Genomic DNA, 17159 nt, shown 5'->3' with positions numbered 1-17159 from the left:
AATTGTTTCCAAGAGGGAGTAGAATAAGTATTTGGATACATTATATGCTTCAAATTCCTGTAGCAAGTTATTTTTACTAGTATTAGAAGAAGAGGCCCATCATGGTGGCTCACGCCTGTAATCGCAGCACTTTGGGAGGCCAAAGCAAGCAGATCACTTGAGGCCAGGAGTTCGAGACAAGCCTGGCCAACATGGTGAAACCCCATCTCTACTAAAAATACAAACAATTAGCTGGGGGTGGTGGCCCATGCTTGTAGTCCCAGTTACTTGGGAGGCTGAGGCATGAGACTTGCTTGATCCCAGGAGGCAGAGGTTTCAGTGAGCAGAGATTGTGCCACGGCACTCCAGCCTGGGTGACAGAGCAAGATTCCATTCCCCTACCACCCCTACACCGCCCCCCCAGAAAAGAAAAGAAAAGAAAACAAGGAGCATTGGAAGAAGATTATTTATAAAGAAAGAGAGAGGCTAGGCCTGGTGGCTCATGTGTGTAATTCCAGTGCTTCAGGAGGCTAAGGCAGGAGGATCACTTTATGTTTATGCCAGGAGTTTGAGACCAGCCTGGGCAACATAGCAAGACTTTGTCTCTGCAAAAAAAAATTTTTTTTTAAATCAGCCAGGCATGGTAGTGGACATCTGTAGTCCCAGTTACTCAGGAGGCTGAGATAGGAGGATCACTTGAGCCCCACGGTTTGAGGCTGCAGTGAGCTATGATTGTGTCACCATACTACATTCTGGGTGACAGAGCTGGAGACCCTGTTTCAAAAAATAAGTAAATAAATAAAATAGGAAAGAGAGAACGGAATGGATGGATTCTTTATTCTGAGGGAGCTCTAAATTCCCGTTGTAAAACTTTCACAGTCATTTCTTCACAGGGGCTACCATAACCAAATTATGTAGACCTTTTTCTATTCTCTTCTTTCTTTCTTTTTCTTTTTCTTTTTTTTTTTTTTTTTCACTCCTGTGGTCCCAACTACTCGGGAGGCTGAGGCACAAGAATCACTTGAACCCAGGAGGTGGAGGTTGCAGTGAGCCAAGATTGTGCCACTGGACTCCAGCCTGGGTGACAGAGTGAGACTCTGTCTCAATTTTTTTTTTTTTTGAGACAAGGTCCCACTCTGTCACCCAGGCTAGAGTCCAATGGCATGATCAGGGCTTACTGCAGCCTTGATCTCTCCCAGGCTCAAGCACTCCTCCCACCTTAGCCCCCTGAGTAACTGGGACTACAGGCGTGCACCACCATGCCTGGTTAATTTTTTCTTTTTTTTTTCTTTTAGTAGAGACAAGGTCTCATTATGTTGCCCAGACCAGTCTTGAACTCCTGAGCTGGAGCGATCCGCCCACCTTGGCCTCCCAAAGTGCTGGGATTACAGGCGTGAGCCACTGCGCTGGGCCTATGTAGACCTTTAAACTGTTTTTTTGAAATGGAGTTTCACTCTTGTCATTCAGGCTGGAGTGACCCTGTGATCTCAGCTTATTGCAACCTCTGCCTCCCAGGTTCAAGCGATTCTCCAGCCTCAGCCTCCCGAGTAGCTGGGATTACAGGTGCCCACTACCATGCCCAGCTAATTTTTGTGTTTTTAGTAGAGACAGGGTTTCGCCATGTTGGCCAGGCTGGTCCCGAGGTCCCAAACTCCTGACCTCAGGTAATCCACCCACCTTGGCCTCCCATAGTGCTAGGATTACAGGCGTGAGCCATCGCGCCCACCTTTTTTTTTTTTTTTTAGATGGGAGTCTCGCTCTGTTGCCCAAGCTGGAGTGCAGTGGTGTGATCTCAGTACACTGCAACCTCTGCCTTTTGGGTTCAAGCGATTCTCTTGCCTCAGCCTCCTGAGTAGTTGGAATTACAGGCATGCACCACTATGCCCTGATTATTTTTTGTATTTTTAGTAGAGATGGGGTTTCACCGTGTTGGCCAGGCTAGTTTTGAACTCCTGACCTCAAGTGATCCACCCGCCTCGGCCTCCCGAAGTGCTAGGATCACAGGCGTGAGCCACCACACCCAGCCCATCAAAGCCTTTTAAAATGATCTGTAGGCCGGGCATGGTGGCTCTGGCCTGTAATCCTAGAATCGTTTGAGGCCACAAGGTGGAGTTCAAGACTAGTCTGACCAACATGGTAGAACCTTGTCTCTACAAAAAATACACAAAGGTTAGCTCAGCATAATGGCACACTCCTATAGTCCCAGCTACTCTGGAGGCTGAGATGGGAGGATTGCCTGAGCCTGGAAGGTTGAGGCTGCAGTGAGCCATCATTGCGCCACTGCACTCCAGCCCAGGTAGACAGAGTGAAAGCCCATCTCAAAAAAAAAAAAAAAAAAAAAAAAAAAATTGCTTACTCTCTTGAAGGTAGATGAGAGGGTTTAGAGAAGGTATTTATTTACTTGTTAAAATTTTTTGACCGGACGCGGTGGCTCACACCAGTAATCCCAACACTTTGGGAGGCCGAGGCGGGCAGATCATGAGGTCAGGAGATGGAGACCATCCTGGCTAACACGGTGAAACCCCGTGTTACTCTACTAAAAATACAAAAAATTAGCCGGGTGTGGTGGCGGGCGCCTGTAGTCCCAGCTACACAGGAGGCTGAGGCAGGAGAATGGCGTGAACCCGGTAGGCGGAGCTTTCTGTGAGCCGAGATTGCGCCACTGCACTCCAGCCTGGGTGACAGAGCAAGACTCCGTCTCAAAAAAATAAAAAATAAAAAATAAAAAAATTAGCCAGGCATGGTGGCGGGCGCCTGTAGTGTCAGCTGGTTGGGAAGCTGAGGCAGGAGAATGGCGTGAACCTGGGAGGCGGCGCTTGCAGTGAGCTGAGATCGCACCACTGCACTCCAGCCTGGGCGACAAAGCGAAGACTCTGTCTCAAAAAAAAAAAAAAAAAATTTTGGCCAGGCACAGTGGCTCACATTTGTATTCCCAGCACTTTGGGAGGCTGAGGCGGGTGGATCACCTGAGGTCAGGAGTTCAAGACCAGCCTGGCCAACGTGGTGAAACCCCGTCTCTACTAAAAAAAAAAAAAAAAAAAAAAAGCCTGGTGTGGTGGCCCGCACCTATAGTCCCAGCTACCCCAGGAGGCTGAGGTGGTGCAAGGATCACCTACCTGAACCTGAGGAGGTAGGGGTTGCAGTGAGCTGCGGTCGCACAACTGCACTCCAGCCTGGGTGAGAGAGTGAGACTTCATCTCAAAAAAAATTTTTTTTTTACCATTTTTTTGTCTTCGTTCCTTCCGTCCTTCCTTCCTTCCTTCCTTTCTTTCTCCCTCCACCCCCCCCCCCCGTTTTTTTTAACAACCCAAGGGCACAAGGGGAAAAAATAGAGGAAGTATATAGAATGTTTTGTTTTGTTTTGATTTTAAGGATGGGAGAGGTTTGACATGTTTGAAGTGAAAGGGAAAGCAACCAGCAGAGAGGCAGATATTGGAGATCTGCACAGAGAAAATGTAGATAATGAAGAAGCCTTAGATGGAAATAGATGAAAAGCTTATAAAGCAGTCAACTTTGAAGAGGAACATGAAGAAATAAAGGGTGAGAGAAGATATATTTGGAAGTGGTGACATGGAAGGTGAAATAAGAGTAGTTGTTACCAGTTGATTATTCTGTTACCCAGGCACTGATCTAGGTTGGTTTATTTTCATTTTTATTTATGCATGTATTTATTTTTTTAAGACAGTCTTGCTCTGTTGCCCAGGCTGGAGTACAGTGGCACAGTCATGGCTCACTGCAGCCTCAACCCCTCAGGGCTCAAGCAATCTTCCCATCTCAGCCTGCTGAGTAGCTGGGACTACAGGCACACCGCCACGCCTGGCTAATTTTTGTGGTTTTTGTAGAGACGGGATTTCGCCACATTGCCTAGGCTGGTCTTGAATTCCTAGGCTTAAGCGATCTTCCTGCCTGGGCCTCCCAAAGTGCTTGAATTACATGCATGAGCCACCATGGCCAGCCTGTAATTTCTTTCTTTCTTTTTTTTGAAATGGAGTCTCAGTCTGTCACCCAGGCTGGAGTGCAGTGGTGCAACCACAGCTCACTGCAACCTCTACCTCCCCAGACTCACATAGGTGATCCTTCCACCTCAGCCTCCCGGGTAGCTGGGACTATAGGTGCGGGCCACCAAGCCAGGCTAATTTTTAAAAATTTTTGTAAAGATGGGATTTCACCATGTTGCCTAGGCTAGTCTTGAACTCCTGGTCTCAAGTGATCCATCCACCTTGGCCTCCCAGAGTGCTAGGATTACAAAGGTGTGAGCCCCTGTGACTGGCCCTGGCCTGTAATTTCTTATATTTCATAATTGTAAAATTATTTGTCCATAAGTGGAGTAAATATTGTATTCTCAACTTGTGTTTCTATTATCAACTTTTTTTAAACTTTTGGACAAACTAATTTAGATGTGTGGGATAAAAATGTTATTCTGTGTTTTTTTTAATTTAACTTTTATGTTCAGAGAGATATGTGCAAGGTTTGGTGTATAGGTAAACTTGTATCATGGAGGTTTGTTGTGCAGATTATTTTAGCACCCAGGTATTAAGCCTAGTGCCCATTAGTTATTTGTCCAGATCCTCTCCCTGCTCCCATCCTCCACTCTCTGATAGGCACCAGTGAGTGTTGTTCCCCTCTGTGTCCATGTGTTCTCATCATGCAGTATTTGGAACATGTGATATTTGTTTTTCTGTTTCTGCATTATTTTGCTAAAGATAATGGCTTCCAGCTCCACCTGTGTTCCTCCAAAGGACATGATCTTGTTGGATTTTATGGCAGCATAGTATTGCATGGTGTATATGTACCACATTTTCTTTATCTAGTCTACTTTTGATGGACATTTAGGTTGATTCCATGTCTTTACTGTTGTGAATAGTGCTGCAGTGAACATATGTGTGCATATGTCTTTATAATAGAATGATTTATATTCCTTTGGGTATATAACCAGTAATGGGGGGATTTCTGGGTTGAATGGTATTTTTGTTTTAAGTCTTTGAGGAATTGCCACACTGTCTTCCACAATAGTTGAACTAATTTATACTCCCACCAACAACGTATAAGCATTGCTTTTTCTCCACAACCTCGCCGGCATCTATTATTTTTTGACTTTTTTTTTTTTCTGAGATGGAGTCTTGCTGTGTCACCCAAGCTGGAGTGCAGTGGTGCGATCTTGGCTCACTACAGCCTCCGCCTCTGCCTCCCGGGTTCAGGCAGTTCTCCTCTCAGCCTTTCGAGTAGCTGGGATTACAGGCCCACATCACCAAGCCCAGCTAATTTTTGTATTTTTGTAGAGACAGGGTTTCACCATGTTGGCCAGTCTGGTCTCGAAATCCTGAGCTCGTGATCTGCCCGCCTTGGCCTCCCAAAGTGCTGAGATTACAGCCGTAAGCCACTGAGCCTGGCCTTTTTTTTTTTTTTTTTTTTTGAGACAGAGTCTCGCTCTGTTGCCCAGGCTGGAGTGCAGTGGTGCGATCTCAGCTCACTGCAACCTCCGCCTCCCAGATTCAAGCGATTCTCCTGCCTCAGCCTCCCGAGTAGTTGGGACTACAGGCGCATGCCACCACGCCCGGCTAATTCTTTGTGTTTTTAGTAGAGACGGAGTTAAACCATGTTAGACAGGATGGTCTCAATCTCCTGACCTCGTGATCCACCCGCCTCAGCCTCCCAAAATGCTGGGATTACAGGCATGAGCCACCGCACCTGGCCTGGCCTATTTTTTGACTTTTTAATACTAGTTATCCTGACTGGCATAAGATGGTATCTCATTGTGGTTTCGATTTGCATTTCTCTAATGGTCAGTGATGTTGAGCTTTTTTCATATGATTGTTGGCTGTATGTATGTCTTCTTTTGAAAAGTGTTAGTTCATGTCCTTTCCCACTTTTTTCTTTTTGAGACAGAGTCTTGCTGTGTTGCCCAGGTTGGAGTGCAGTGGCACAGTCTTGGCTCACTGAAACTTCTGCTTCCCAGCTTCAAATGATTCTTGTGCTTCAGCCTCCCAAGTAGCTGGGATGACCACACCACCACGCCTGGCTAATTTTTGTATTTTTAGTAGAGATGAGGTTTCACCATGTTGGCCAGGCTGGTCTCGAATTCCTGGCCTCAAGTGATCCACCTGCCTCGGCCTCCCAAAGTGTTGGGATTACAGGTGTGAGCCACTGCCCCCAGCCCTTTGCCTACTCTTTAATGGGGTTGCTTGGTTTTCTTCTTACAAATTTAAGTTCCTTATAGATGCTGGATATTAGACCTTTGTCAGATGCATAGTTTGCAAGAATTTTCTCCCATTCTGTAGGTTGTCTGTTCACCCTGTTGATAGTTTCCTTTGCTGTGCAGGAGCTCTTCAATTAGATCCCATTTATCAGTTTTTGCTTTTGTAATAATTGCTTTTGGTGTCTCTTTCATGAAATTTTTACCTATTTTTATGTCCAGAATGGTATTGCCTAGGTTATCTTCCAGGGTTTTTGTAGTTTTGGGTTGGACATTTAAGTCTTTAATCTGTCTTAGGTTAATTTTTGTGTATAGAGTAATGAACAGATCCATTTTCAATCTTCTGCATATGGCTAACCAGTTATCCCAACACTGCTTATTTATTTATTATTTATTTATTTATTTTTAGACAGAGTCTCGTTCTGTCACCCAGGCTGGAGTGCAGTGGCATGATCTCAGCTCACTGCAACCTCTGCCTCCTGGGTTGAAGTAATTCTCCTGACTCAGCCTACTGAGTAGCCGGACTACAGGCACCCGCCACCATGTCTGGCTAATTTTTGTATTTTTAGTAGAGACAGGGTTTCACCATGTTGGTCAGGCTGGTCTCGAACTCCTGACCTCAAGCGATCCACCCGCGTTGACTTCCCAAAGTGTTGGGATTACAGGCATGAGCCACTGCGCCTGGCCTCCTGCACCATTTATTGAATGGGGAATTCCTCATTGCCTATTTTTGTCTGGTGTATCAAAGATCAGATACTTGTAGGTGTGTGGCCTTTATTTCTGAGTTCTCTATTCTGTTCCATTGGTCTGTGTGTCTTTTTTTGTACCAGTACCATGCTGTATTGGTTACTATAGCCTTGTGATATAGTTTGATGTTGGAGAGCATGATGCCTCCAGCTTTGTTCTTTTTGCTTAGGATTTCCTTGGCTCTTTGGGCTCCTTTTTGGTTCCATATGAATTTCAAAACAATTTTTTTTTCTAGTTTTGTGAAGAATGTCAGTAGTACTTTAAAAGGAATAGGATGGAATCTGTACATTTCTTTGGGCAGTATGGTCATTTTAACAATATTGATTCTTCCTATCCATAGGCATGGGATGTTTTTCCGTTCGTTTGTGTCATCTCTGATTTCTTTGAGCAGTGTTTTGTAGTTCTCTTTGTAGACATCTTTCACCTCACTGGTTAGCTATATTCCTAGGTATTTGTGTGTGTGTGTGTAGCAGTTGTGAATGGGATTGTGTTCCTGATTTGGTGCTCAGCTTGACCATTGTTGATGTATAGGAATGTTAGTGATTTTTCACATTGATTTTATATCCTGAGATTTTGCTGAAGTTGTTTATCAGCTTAAGGAGCTTTTGTGCTGAGACCATGGGGTTTTCTGGATATAGGATCATGTTGTTTACAAACAAAGATAGTTTGACTTCCTCTCTTCCTATTTAGATGCCCTTAAATACCTACTTTATTGAATTTTTAACATGAAGCGGTATTGAATTTTATTGAAAGCCTTTTCTGCATCTGTTGAGATAATCATGTGGTTTTTGTCTTTAGTTCTGTTTATGTGATGAATCATATTTACACATTTGCGTATGTTGAACCAACCTTGCATCCCAGGTCTAAAGCCTACTTGATCGTGGTGGGTAAGCTTTTTGATGTGTTGCTGGATTTGATTTGCCAGTATTTTGTTGAGGATTTTTGCATCGATATTCATCAAGAATATTGACCTGAAGTTTTCTTTTTTTGTTAATGTCTCTGCCAAGTTTTGGTATCAGGATGATGCTGGCCTCATAGAATGAGTTAGGAAGGAGTCCCTCCTCTTCATTCTTTTGGAATAGTTTCAGCAGGAATGGTACCAGCTCTTCTTGGTACATCTGTTAGAATTCAGCTGTGAATCCATCTGGTCCTGGGCTCTTTTTGGCTGATAGGCTGTTTATTACCGACTCAGTTGCAGAGCTCGTTACTGGTCTGTTCGGGGATTCAGTTTCTTCCTGGTTCATTCTTGGGAGGGTGTATGTGTCTAGGAATTATCCGTTTTTTCTAGATTTTCTAGTTTATGTACATAGAGGTGTTCATAATATTATCGGATGGATATTTGTATTTCTGTGGGGTCAGCAGTAATAGCCCCTTGTCATTTCTGATTGTGATTATTTGAATCTTCTCTCTTTTCATCTTTATTAGTCTAGCTAGCAGTCTATTGTATTACTTTTTTCAAAGAACCAACTCCACCAGACGCAAGGGCTCATGCCTGTAACCCCAGCACTTTGGGAGGCCAAGGTGGGTGGATCACTTGAGGCAAGGAGTTTCAGACCAGCCTGGCCAACACAGCGAAACCCCATCTCTACTAAGAATACAATTAGCCTGGCATGGTGGTCCATACCTGTAATCCTAGCTACTTGGGAGCCTGAGGCATGAGAATCGCTTCAACCTGGGAGGTGGAGGTTGCAATGAGCCAAGATTGCACCACTGTGCTCCAGCCTGGACAACAGAGTGAGACCATATCTCAAAAAATAATAATAAATAAATAAATAAAATAAAACACAAAAAACCCAAATCCCTCCTGGATTTGTTGATCTTCTGAATGAGTTTTCAGTGTCTCAGTCTCCTTCAGTTCAGCTGTGAGAAGAATGTATATTCTGTTTTTTGTTTGTTTGTTTTTTTGAGACAGAGTCTTGCTGTGTCACCCAGGCTGGAGTGCAGTGGTATGATCTCAGCTCACTGCAGTCTCCACCTCCCAGATTCAAACAATTCTCCTGCCTCAGCCTCCCGAGTAGCTGGGACTACAGGCATGTGCCACCAATCTTGGCAAATTTTTGGACTTTTAGTAGAGACAGGGTTTCGCCATGTTGGTCAGGTTGGTCTTGAACTCCTGACTTCAGGTGATCCACCTGCCTCGGCCTCCCAAAGTGCTGGGATTACAGATGTGAGCCATCATGCCTGACCAATTCTGTTGTTTTTGGATGGAGGGTTCTGTAGGTGTCTTATCAGGTCCCTTTGACCCAGTGCTAAGTTTGAATCCCGAATATCTTTGTTAATTTTCTGTCTTGATGATCTAATATTGTCAGTGGGGTGTTAAAGACTCTCACTATTATTTTGTGGGAGTCTAGGTCTCTTTGAAGGTCTCTAAGAACTTGCTTTATGAATCTGGTTGCTCCTATGTTGGGTATATATATGTGGTGGTGTGAGTCACCATGCCCGGCCTTGTGTTTTTTTAAATAATGTTATCCAATTATTTTCAGTAGCAATTGCTTTGTGAGGGCATTTTGAACCTTGTAAGACACCAAATTACGAAGTGTTTTTATTAGTCTTGTGATACTGGTGTCCACTTAGGTCATTAGATATTTAAAATCTTCACTTTATATAGGACCAACGATATTTAAAAAAATAGTGAAGTATCTTTCTCACACTAGTGTTGATGATGTGTATAATTTCTTGTTTACCTGAGAATAGGACTCATAGAGAAATGGTTGTTTTTTGGGAAAGCTTAGGTGAGTTGATTGTTTATTAAGCAAGGTTAAAAAGCAGAGCCCTCAGGCCGGGCGCAGTGGCTCACGCCTGTAATCTCAGCACTTTGGGAGGCTGAGGCAGGCGGATCACGAGGTCAAGAGAGGGAAACAATCCTGGCCGACATGGTCTCTACTAAAAATACAAAATTAACTGGGCATCGTGGCACGCGCCTGTAGTCCCAGCTACTCGGGAGGCTGAGATAGGAGAATCGCTTGAACCTGGGAGGCGGAGGTTGCAGTGAGCTGAGATTGTGCCACTGCACTCCAGCCTGAGCAACAGAGACAGAAATTCTGTCTCAAAAAAAAGAAAACAATTCCAGGCTGGGCACAGGTGATTCAAGCCTGTAACACAGCATTTTGCTAGGCGGAGGCAGGCAGATTGCTTGAGCTGAGGAGTTTGAGACCAGCCTGGGCAACATGGTGAAATCCCATCTCTACAAAAAATATGAAAATTAGCTGGGTGTGGTGGTGTGCACCTGTAGTCCCAGCTACTTGGGAGGCTGAGGTAGAAAGATCTCACCTGAGCCCGGGGAGGTTGAGGCTGTAGTGAGCCGTGATTATGCCACTGCATTCCAGCCTGGGCGACAGAGTGAGATTCTGTTTTTAAAAAAAATAATAAAATAGGACAGGTGCGGTGGTTCACACCTGTGATTCCAGCACTTTGGGAGGCTGAGGCGGGTGGATCACGAGGTCAGGAGTTCAAGACCAGCCTGGCCAACGTGGTGAAACGCCATCTCTACTAAAAATACAAAAATTAGCTTTGCGTGGTGGCGGGCACCTATATTCCCAGCTACTCAGGAGGCTGAGGCAGGAGAATTACTTGAACCCGGGAGGCGGAGGTTGCAGTGAGCCTAGATCATGCCATTGCACTCCAGCCTGGGCAACAAGAGCGAAACTTCATCTCAAAAAAAAAAAAAAAAAAAAAACTATCTGGGTGTGAGTGGTACATGCCTGTAGTCCGGCTACTCGGGAAGCTGAGGTGAGAGAATCTTTTGAACCTAGGAGGTGGAGGTTGCAGTGAGCTGAGATTGTGCCACTGTAGTCCAACCTGGGTGACAAAGCGAGACTCCATCTCAATAAGAAAAAAATAAATGAATAAATAAAAATAATAAAATAGGCTGGGCACAATGGCTCACACCTGTAATGCCAGCGCTTTCGGAGGCTGAGGCAGGCGAATCATGAGGTCAGGAGTTCAAGACCAGCCTGGTCAACGTGTTGAAACCCGTCTCTACTAAAAATACAAAAATTTGCCAGGCATAGTGGCACACATCTGTAACCCCAGCTACTTGGGAGACTGAGACAGGAGAATCACTTGAACCCAGGAGGCGGAGGTCGCGAGCCAAGATGGCACCACTGCACTCCAGCCTGGGCGACAGAGCGAGACTCCGTCTCAAAAAATAATAGTAATAGGCCTGGCACGGTGGCTTATACCTGTAATCCCAGCACTTTGGGAGGCCAAGGCGGGCGGATCATGGAGGTCAGGAAATTGAGACCATCATGGCTAACATGGTGAAACCCCGTCTCTACTAAAAATACAAAAAATTAGCTGGGCGTGGTGGCAGGCGCTTGTAGTCCCAGCTACTCGGGAGGCTGAGGCAGGAGAATGGTGTGAACCCAGGAGGCAGAGGTTGCAGTGAGCTAAGATCGCACCACTGCACTCCAGCCTGGGCTACAGAGGGAGACTCTCTCAAAAAAAATAAATAAATAAAAATAAATAAAAATAATAATATTAAAGTAAAACTCATAGAAGCAGAGAATAAAATGGTGGTTACCAGGAGCTGTGTCGGGGTGGAGATTGGGGGGCTGGTGGTCAAAGAGTATAAAATTTCTGTTAGAAGGAATAAGCACAAGAAATCTGTTGTACAACATAGTGACCTTAGTCTCTCTCTCTCTCTCTCTCTCTATATATATATATATTTTTTTTTTGAGACAGAGTTTCGCTCTTCTTGGCCAGGCTGGAGTGCAATGGCACGATCTTGGCTCACCGCAACCTCCGCCTCCCAGGTTCAAGCGATTCTCCTGCCTCAGCCTCCCGAGTAACTGAAATTACAGGCATTCACCACCATGCCTGGCTAATTTTTTGTATTTTTAGTAGAGATGGGGTTTTTCCATGTTGGTCAGACTGATCTCAAACTCCCAACCTCAGGTGATCCGCCCACCTCGGCCTCCCAAAGTGCTGGGATTACAGGCATGAGACCTCGCCCGGCCAGTAAAAATATGTTCTATACTTGAAAATTGCTGAGAATAGATTTTAAGTGTTCTCACCACAAAAAAACTTAATTATTTTAGGTAATGGACATGTTAATTAGTTTGATTTAGCCATTCCACAGTCTTCACTACAGTAGCGCTCCCCATTATCAACAGTTTTGCTTTCTGTGGTTTTACTTACCCAAGATGAGCCATGGGCTGAAGATATGAAAAATTCCAGCAACAAATAATTTGTTAGTTTTAAATAGCGTGCGTGCCATTCAGAGTAGTGTGATGAAATCTCCCTTGCCGTCCTGCATATGTCGTGAATCATCTCTTTGCTCAGTGTCTCCACACTGAGTATGCTACATGCCCTTTAGTAGCAGACTTGGTTATCAGATTGACTCAGGCTATTGCAGTGCTCGTGTTCAAGTAACCCTTATTTTTACTTAATAATGGCCTCAAAGTGCAAGAATAGTGACGCTGGCAATTTGGATATACCAAGGATAAATTCTTTTTTTTTTTTTTTTTTTGGAGACGGAGTCTCGCCCTGTCGCCCAGGCTGGAGTGCAGTGGCCGGATCTCAGCTCACTGCAAGCTCCGCCTCCCGGGTCTACGCCATTCTCCTGCCTCAGCCTCCCGAGTAGCTGGGACTACAGGCGCCCGCCACCTCGCCCGGCTAGTTTTTTGTATTTTTTAGTAGAGACGGGGTTTCACTGTGTTAGCCAGGATGGTCTCGATCTCCTGACCTCGTGATCCGCCCGTCTCGGCCTCCCAAAGTGCTGGGATTACAGGCTTGAGCCACCGCGCCCGGCCTCTTTTTTTTTTTTTTTTTTGAGACAGACTCTTGCTCTGTTGCCCAGACTGGAGTTCAGTGGCCCCATCATTGCTCACTGCAACCTCCACCTCTCCTGAGCTCAAAGAATCCTCGCACCTCAGCCTCCAGAGTAGCTGGGATTGCAGATGTGCATCACCATGCCTGGATAATTTTTGTGGTTTTTGTAGAGATGAGGTTTTTGCTGTGTTACCCAGGCTGGTCTCGAACTCCTGGGCTCAAGCGATCTGCCCGCCTCAGCCTCCCAAAGTGCTGGGATTACAGGTGTGAGCCACCACTCCCAGCCAATAAACTATTAAGTGCATCCTTTAAGCAAAAAGATGAAAGTTCTAGACTTACTAAGGAAAAAAAAAAAAAAATATTAGGTCAAGATTGCTAAAATCTATTGTAAAAATGAATTTTTTTTGTTTTTTATGAACCCTGCATGTTACATTTGAAAGAGTGAGTTTTCTATCTGTGAAATTGTGAAGACAAAAAAAGAAAATTGTGCTAGTTTTGCTGTTGTACTCCACATTGCAGAAGTTACAATCACAGTGCACGATGAGTTCCTAGTGAAGAAGGAAAAGATGCTAAATTTGTGGGTGAGAGACATGAACAAAAACATGCTTTGATTGAGTGCAATTGGATTCAGTACTGTCCATTGTTTCAGTTATCCACTGAGGGTCTTGGAATGTATCCCCCGAGGATAAGAGGGGACTACTGTATTTCAAAATGTCATTTTATACACCATAACTATATATAATTTTTGTCAGTTAAAAACCAAAATATGGCACAATCTCTTTTAACCTATTGGTGATACCAATATGATTGGGAATTTTACTAACAATCTTTTACATACTTTACTTTCTTAAATAAAATTAGGTAGGAGATAAGACTTCTGGGACAACATCTTTATATACTTGGGAGAAGTGTTCATCCTTCCACTATGGCAACACTAATTTCTTGGTAAATGCAAACCACTACAGTAGGCTCATTCTATTAAATGAATGCACTGCATAGTAACACTTCCGTCAGTGCTGGACTGCACATATGATGGTGGTCTTGTAAGATTAAAATGGAGCTGAAAAATTCCTATTGCCTGGTGATGTAGCCATCCTGATGTCATAGCACAATGCATTATTCACGTTTGTGGTAATGCTGATAGTAAACAAACCTGTGTTGGCAGTCATATAAAACTATAGCACATACAATTATGTATAGCATATAATACTTGATAATGATAATAAATGACTATATTACTGGCTTATGTATTTACTATACTTTTTAATTGTTAGTGTGTATTCCTTTTACACACACACACACACACACACACACACACATTTTTATTTTATTTTATTTTTATTTTTGAGATGGGGTCTCACTCTGTTGCCCAGGCTGGAGTGCAATGGCACAATCAGGGCTCACTGCAGCCTTGACCTCCCAGGTTCAGGTGATCCTCCCACCTCAGTCTCCCAAGTAGCTGGCACTACAGGCACATGCCACCATACTGGCTAACTTTTTTTTTTTCTTCTTCCCTGTAGAGACAAGGTTTTGCCATGTGGCCCAGACTGATCTTGAACTCCTGGGCTCAAGCAGTTTGCTCACCTTGGACTCCCAAAGTGCTGTCATTACAGGTGTGAGCCACCTCACCCAGCCTTATTTTTTTTTAAAGTTAACAGTAAAACAGCCTCTAGCAGGTCCTTCAGTAGATATTCTACAAGAAGGCACTGTTATTATAGGAGATGACAGCTCCATGCCTGTTAGTACCCCTGAAGACCTTTCAAGAAGTCAAGATGTAGAAGTGGAAGACAGCGATATTCATGATCCTGTCCCTGTGGAAGCCTAGGCTAATGTGTTGTTAGTGTCTTAGTTTTTAACAAAAAGGTTTAAAAAGTAAAAAAAGGCCGGGCGCGGTGGCTCAAGCCTGTAATCCCAGCACTTTGGGAGGCCGAGACGGGTGGATCACGAGGTCAGGAGATCGAGACCATCCTGGCTAACACGGTGAAACCCCGTCTCTACTAAGAAATACAAAAAACTAGCCGGGCGAGGTGGCGGGCGCCTGTAGTCCCAGCTACCTGGGAGGCTGAGGCCGGAGAATGGCGTGAACCCGGGAGGCGGAGCTTGCAGTGAGCTGAGATCCGGCCACTGCACTCCAGCCTGGGCTACAGAGTGAGACTCCGTCTCAAAAAAAAAAATAAAAAATAAAAAATAAAAAAAGGGAGGGAGGGAAACGAAGGAAGGGAGGGAGGGAGGAAGAAAGAGAGAGGGAGGAGAGAGAGAAAGGAAGGAAAGGAAAGGAAGAAAGAAAGGAAAAGAAAAGAATCCTCCTGCCTTATCATCCTGAGTAGCTGGGACAACAGATGTGCGCTACCACACCAAGCTTATTTTAAAAAATTGTTTTTATGGAGATGGGATCTTGCTATGTTGTCTGAGCTGGTCTCAAGCTCCTGGCCTCAAGTGATCTTCTTGCCTTGACCTACAGAAGCACTAGGATTACAGGTGTGAGCCACCTCTCCTGGCCATCTTTTTTTTTTTTTTTTTTTTTTCTTTTTTCTTTTGAGACAGAGTTTTTCTCTTGTTGCCCAGGTTGGAGTGCAGTGGTGCAATCTCGGCTCACCTCTGCCTCCCAAGTTCAAGTCGTTCTCCTGGCTCAGCCTCCTGAGTAGCTGGGATTACAGGCATGTGCCACCACGCCCAGCTAATTTTGTATTTTTAGTAGAGATGGGGTTTCTCCATGTTGGTCAGGCTGGTCTCGAACTCCCGACCTCAGGTGATCCACTTGCCTCAGCCTCCCAAAGTTCTGGGATTACTGGCATGAGCCACCACGCCCGGACTTGGCCATCTTTTTTTTTTCCAAGATGGAGTCTTGTTATTGTTGTCCAGGCTGGAGTGCAGGGGCGTGATCTCAGCTCACTGCAATCTCTGCCTCCTGGGTTCAAGCGATTCTCCTGCCTCAGCCTCCTGAGTAGCTGGGATTACAGGCACCCGTCACCACGCCCAGCTAATTTTTGTACTTTCAGTAGAGATGGGGTTTCGCCATGTTGGCCAGGTTGGTCTCGAACTCCTGACCTCAGGTGATCCACCCACCTCGGCCTCCTAAAGTGCTGGGATTACAGGTGTGAGCCACCGTGCCCAGCCAGCCATCTTTTAAAAGTATGTTTCGTCTTTGAGGTTTCCTCAAAATGTGATACATACGATGCCAGAAATAAATACGGCTTCATTTTTGTGTGTGTTGATTTTGTCATGATCAGTGATGATGAAGAATTGCCCTTCCTGAGCTCTGTAAGCATGTTTTCTGAAAGTAATGTCCTTTGTAAGTCACTAGTGTTATTTTCTGAGATAATTTGGATTAGCACGCAATGGTTTTGCTTATCAGTAAGCCATACCTCTGTTTTAAAGAGCTGATTCATGCTTCTTAATGGTAACAGAAGTACTATGTTTAACAAAGAGGAGGAGGTCAGTTTTTCTTCAAAGGAGAAAGTTTCATTTTTATGTCTTTACCCTTCAGTAATATGTTAGACGTTGAATATTTGTGCTTAAAAACAAACTTTTCTTAAGCATAACTTTTTTTTTTGAACAGGCTTTTCCATTTGTAAAACTCCATCTTTACTAAGAACATAATTGTAAACCTCTGTATAATGTTTCATTTTCTTTGTGATAGGCAAAAACAAATTAAGTTCTTTATTAACTGCTTTTGTTTGTAGCTACTAAATTTCTCTAAGTAGTAACAAAAATAGTTTAGAAATAGCAAAGAAAGTTAGGGAAATGTAGAGGATTTCTAGGCTTCCAGATTTCCAGGGAAAAGGGTAAATTGGTGACAGATAATTAAGATGCATGTAGCCAGGCACAGTGGCTCACGCCTGTAATCCCAGCACTTTAGGAGGTCGAGGTGAGTGGATCTCTTGAGGTCAGGAGTTCAAGACCAGCCTGGCCAACATGGTGAAACCCCATCTCTACAAAAACACAAAAATTAACTGGGCCTGGTGGTTTACACCTGTAATCCCAGGTACTCGGGAGGCTGAGTTGGAAGAATTGCTTGAACCCAGGAGGCAGAGGTTGCAGTGAGCCGAGATCGTGCCATTGTTCTCTAGCCTGAGCGACAGAGACTCCGTCTCAAAAAAAAAAAAAAGTGTGTAGATTACAGTATTTACTCCTTATATTAATGTAGTAGCATCTGAAGGTCACTCTAGAAGAATAGGTGATACCTTACTACTTTCTTAATTTTCTCTAGTGATGTGCCTTTTTTTTTTTTTTTTTGAGGTGGTGTTTTGTTCTTGTTTCCCAGGCTGGAGTGCAATGGCACAATCTCAGCTCACTGCAACCTCTGCCTCCTGGGTTCAAGCGATTCTCTTGCCTCAGCCTCCCGAGTAGCTGGGATTACAGGCTTATGCCACCACGCCGGCTAATTTTTTTTTTTTTTTCATTTTTTTAAAATTTTTAGTACAGACGGGGTTTCACCATGTTGGCCAGGCTGGTCTCAAATTCATTA

The 17159-nt window shown here is 44.3% G+C and overlaps 1 protein-coding gene across 32 annotated transcripts in view; it reads left to right on the top strand.

The window, feature by feature from the left end:
* The window catches only part of PHACTR4 (phosphatase and actin regulator 4), a 146206-nt gene that overhangs the window by 5831 nt on the left and 123216 nt on the right, over positions 1 to 17159 (top strand). For 5 of the 32 annotated variants that reach the window (XM_074014935.1, XM_065526528.2, XM_065526508.2 and 2 more), the window contains exon 2: positions 3352 to 3519. The exons of the other annotated variants lie outside the window; for them this stretch is intronic. The gene's annotated coding sequence lies outside the window, so the exon portion shown is untranslated. The remainder of the gene's footprint in view (positions 1 to 3351; positions 3520 to 17159) is intronic. 32 annotated transcript variants of the gene reach the window in all.

This window comes from Macaca fascicularis, chromosome 1 (assembly GCF_037993035.2).
Source record: "Macaca fascicularis isolate 582-1 chromosome 1, T2T-MFA8v1.1".
NCBI classification, from domain to species: Eukaryota; Metazoa; Chordata; class Mammalia; order Primates; family Cercopithecidae; genus Macaca; species Macaca fascicularis.
The sequence above is the reverse complement of the archived record's forward strand: the minus strand, read 5'-3'. Positions and strand labels throughout refer to the sequence as shown.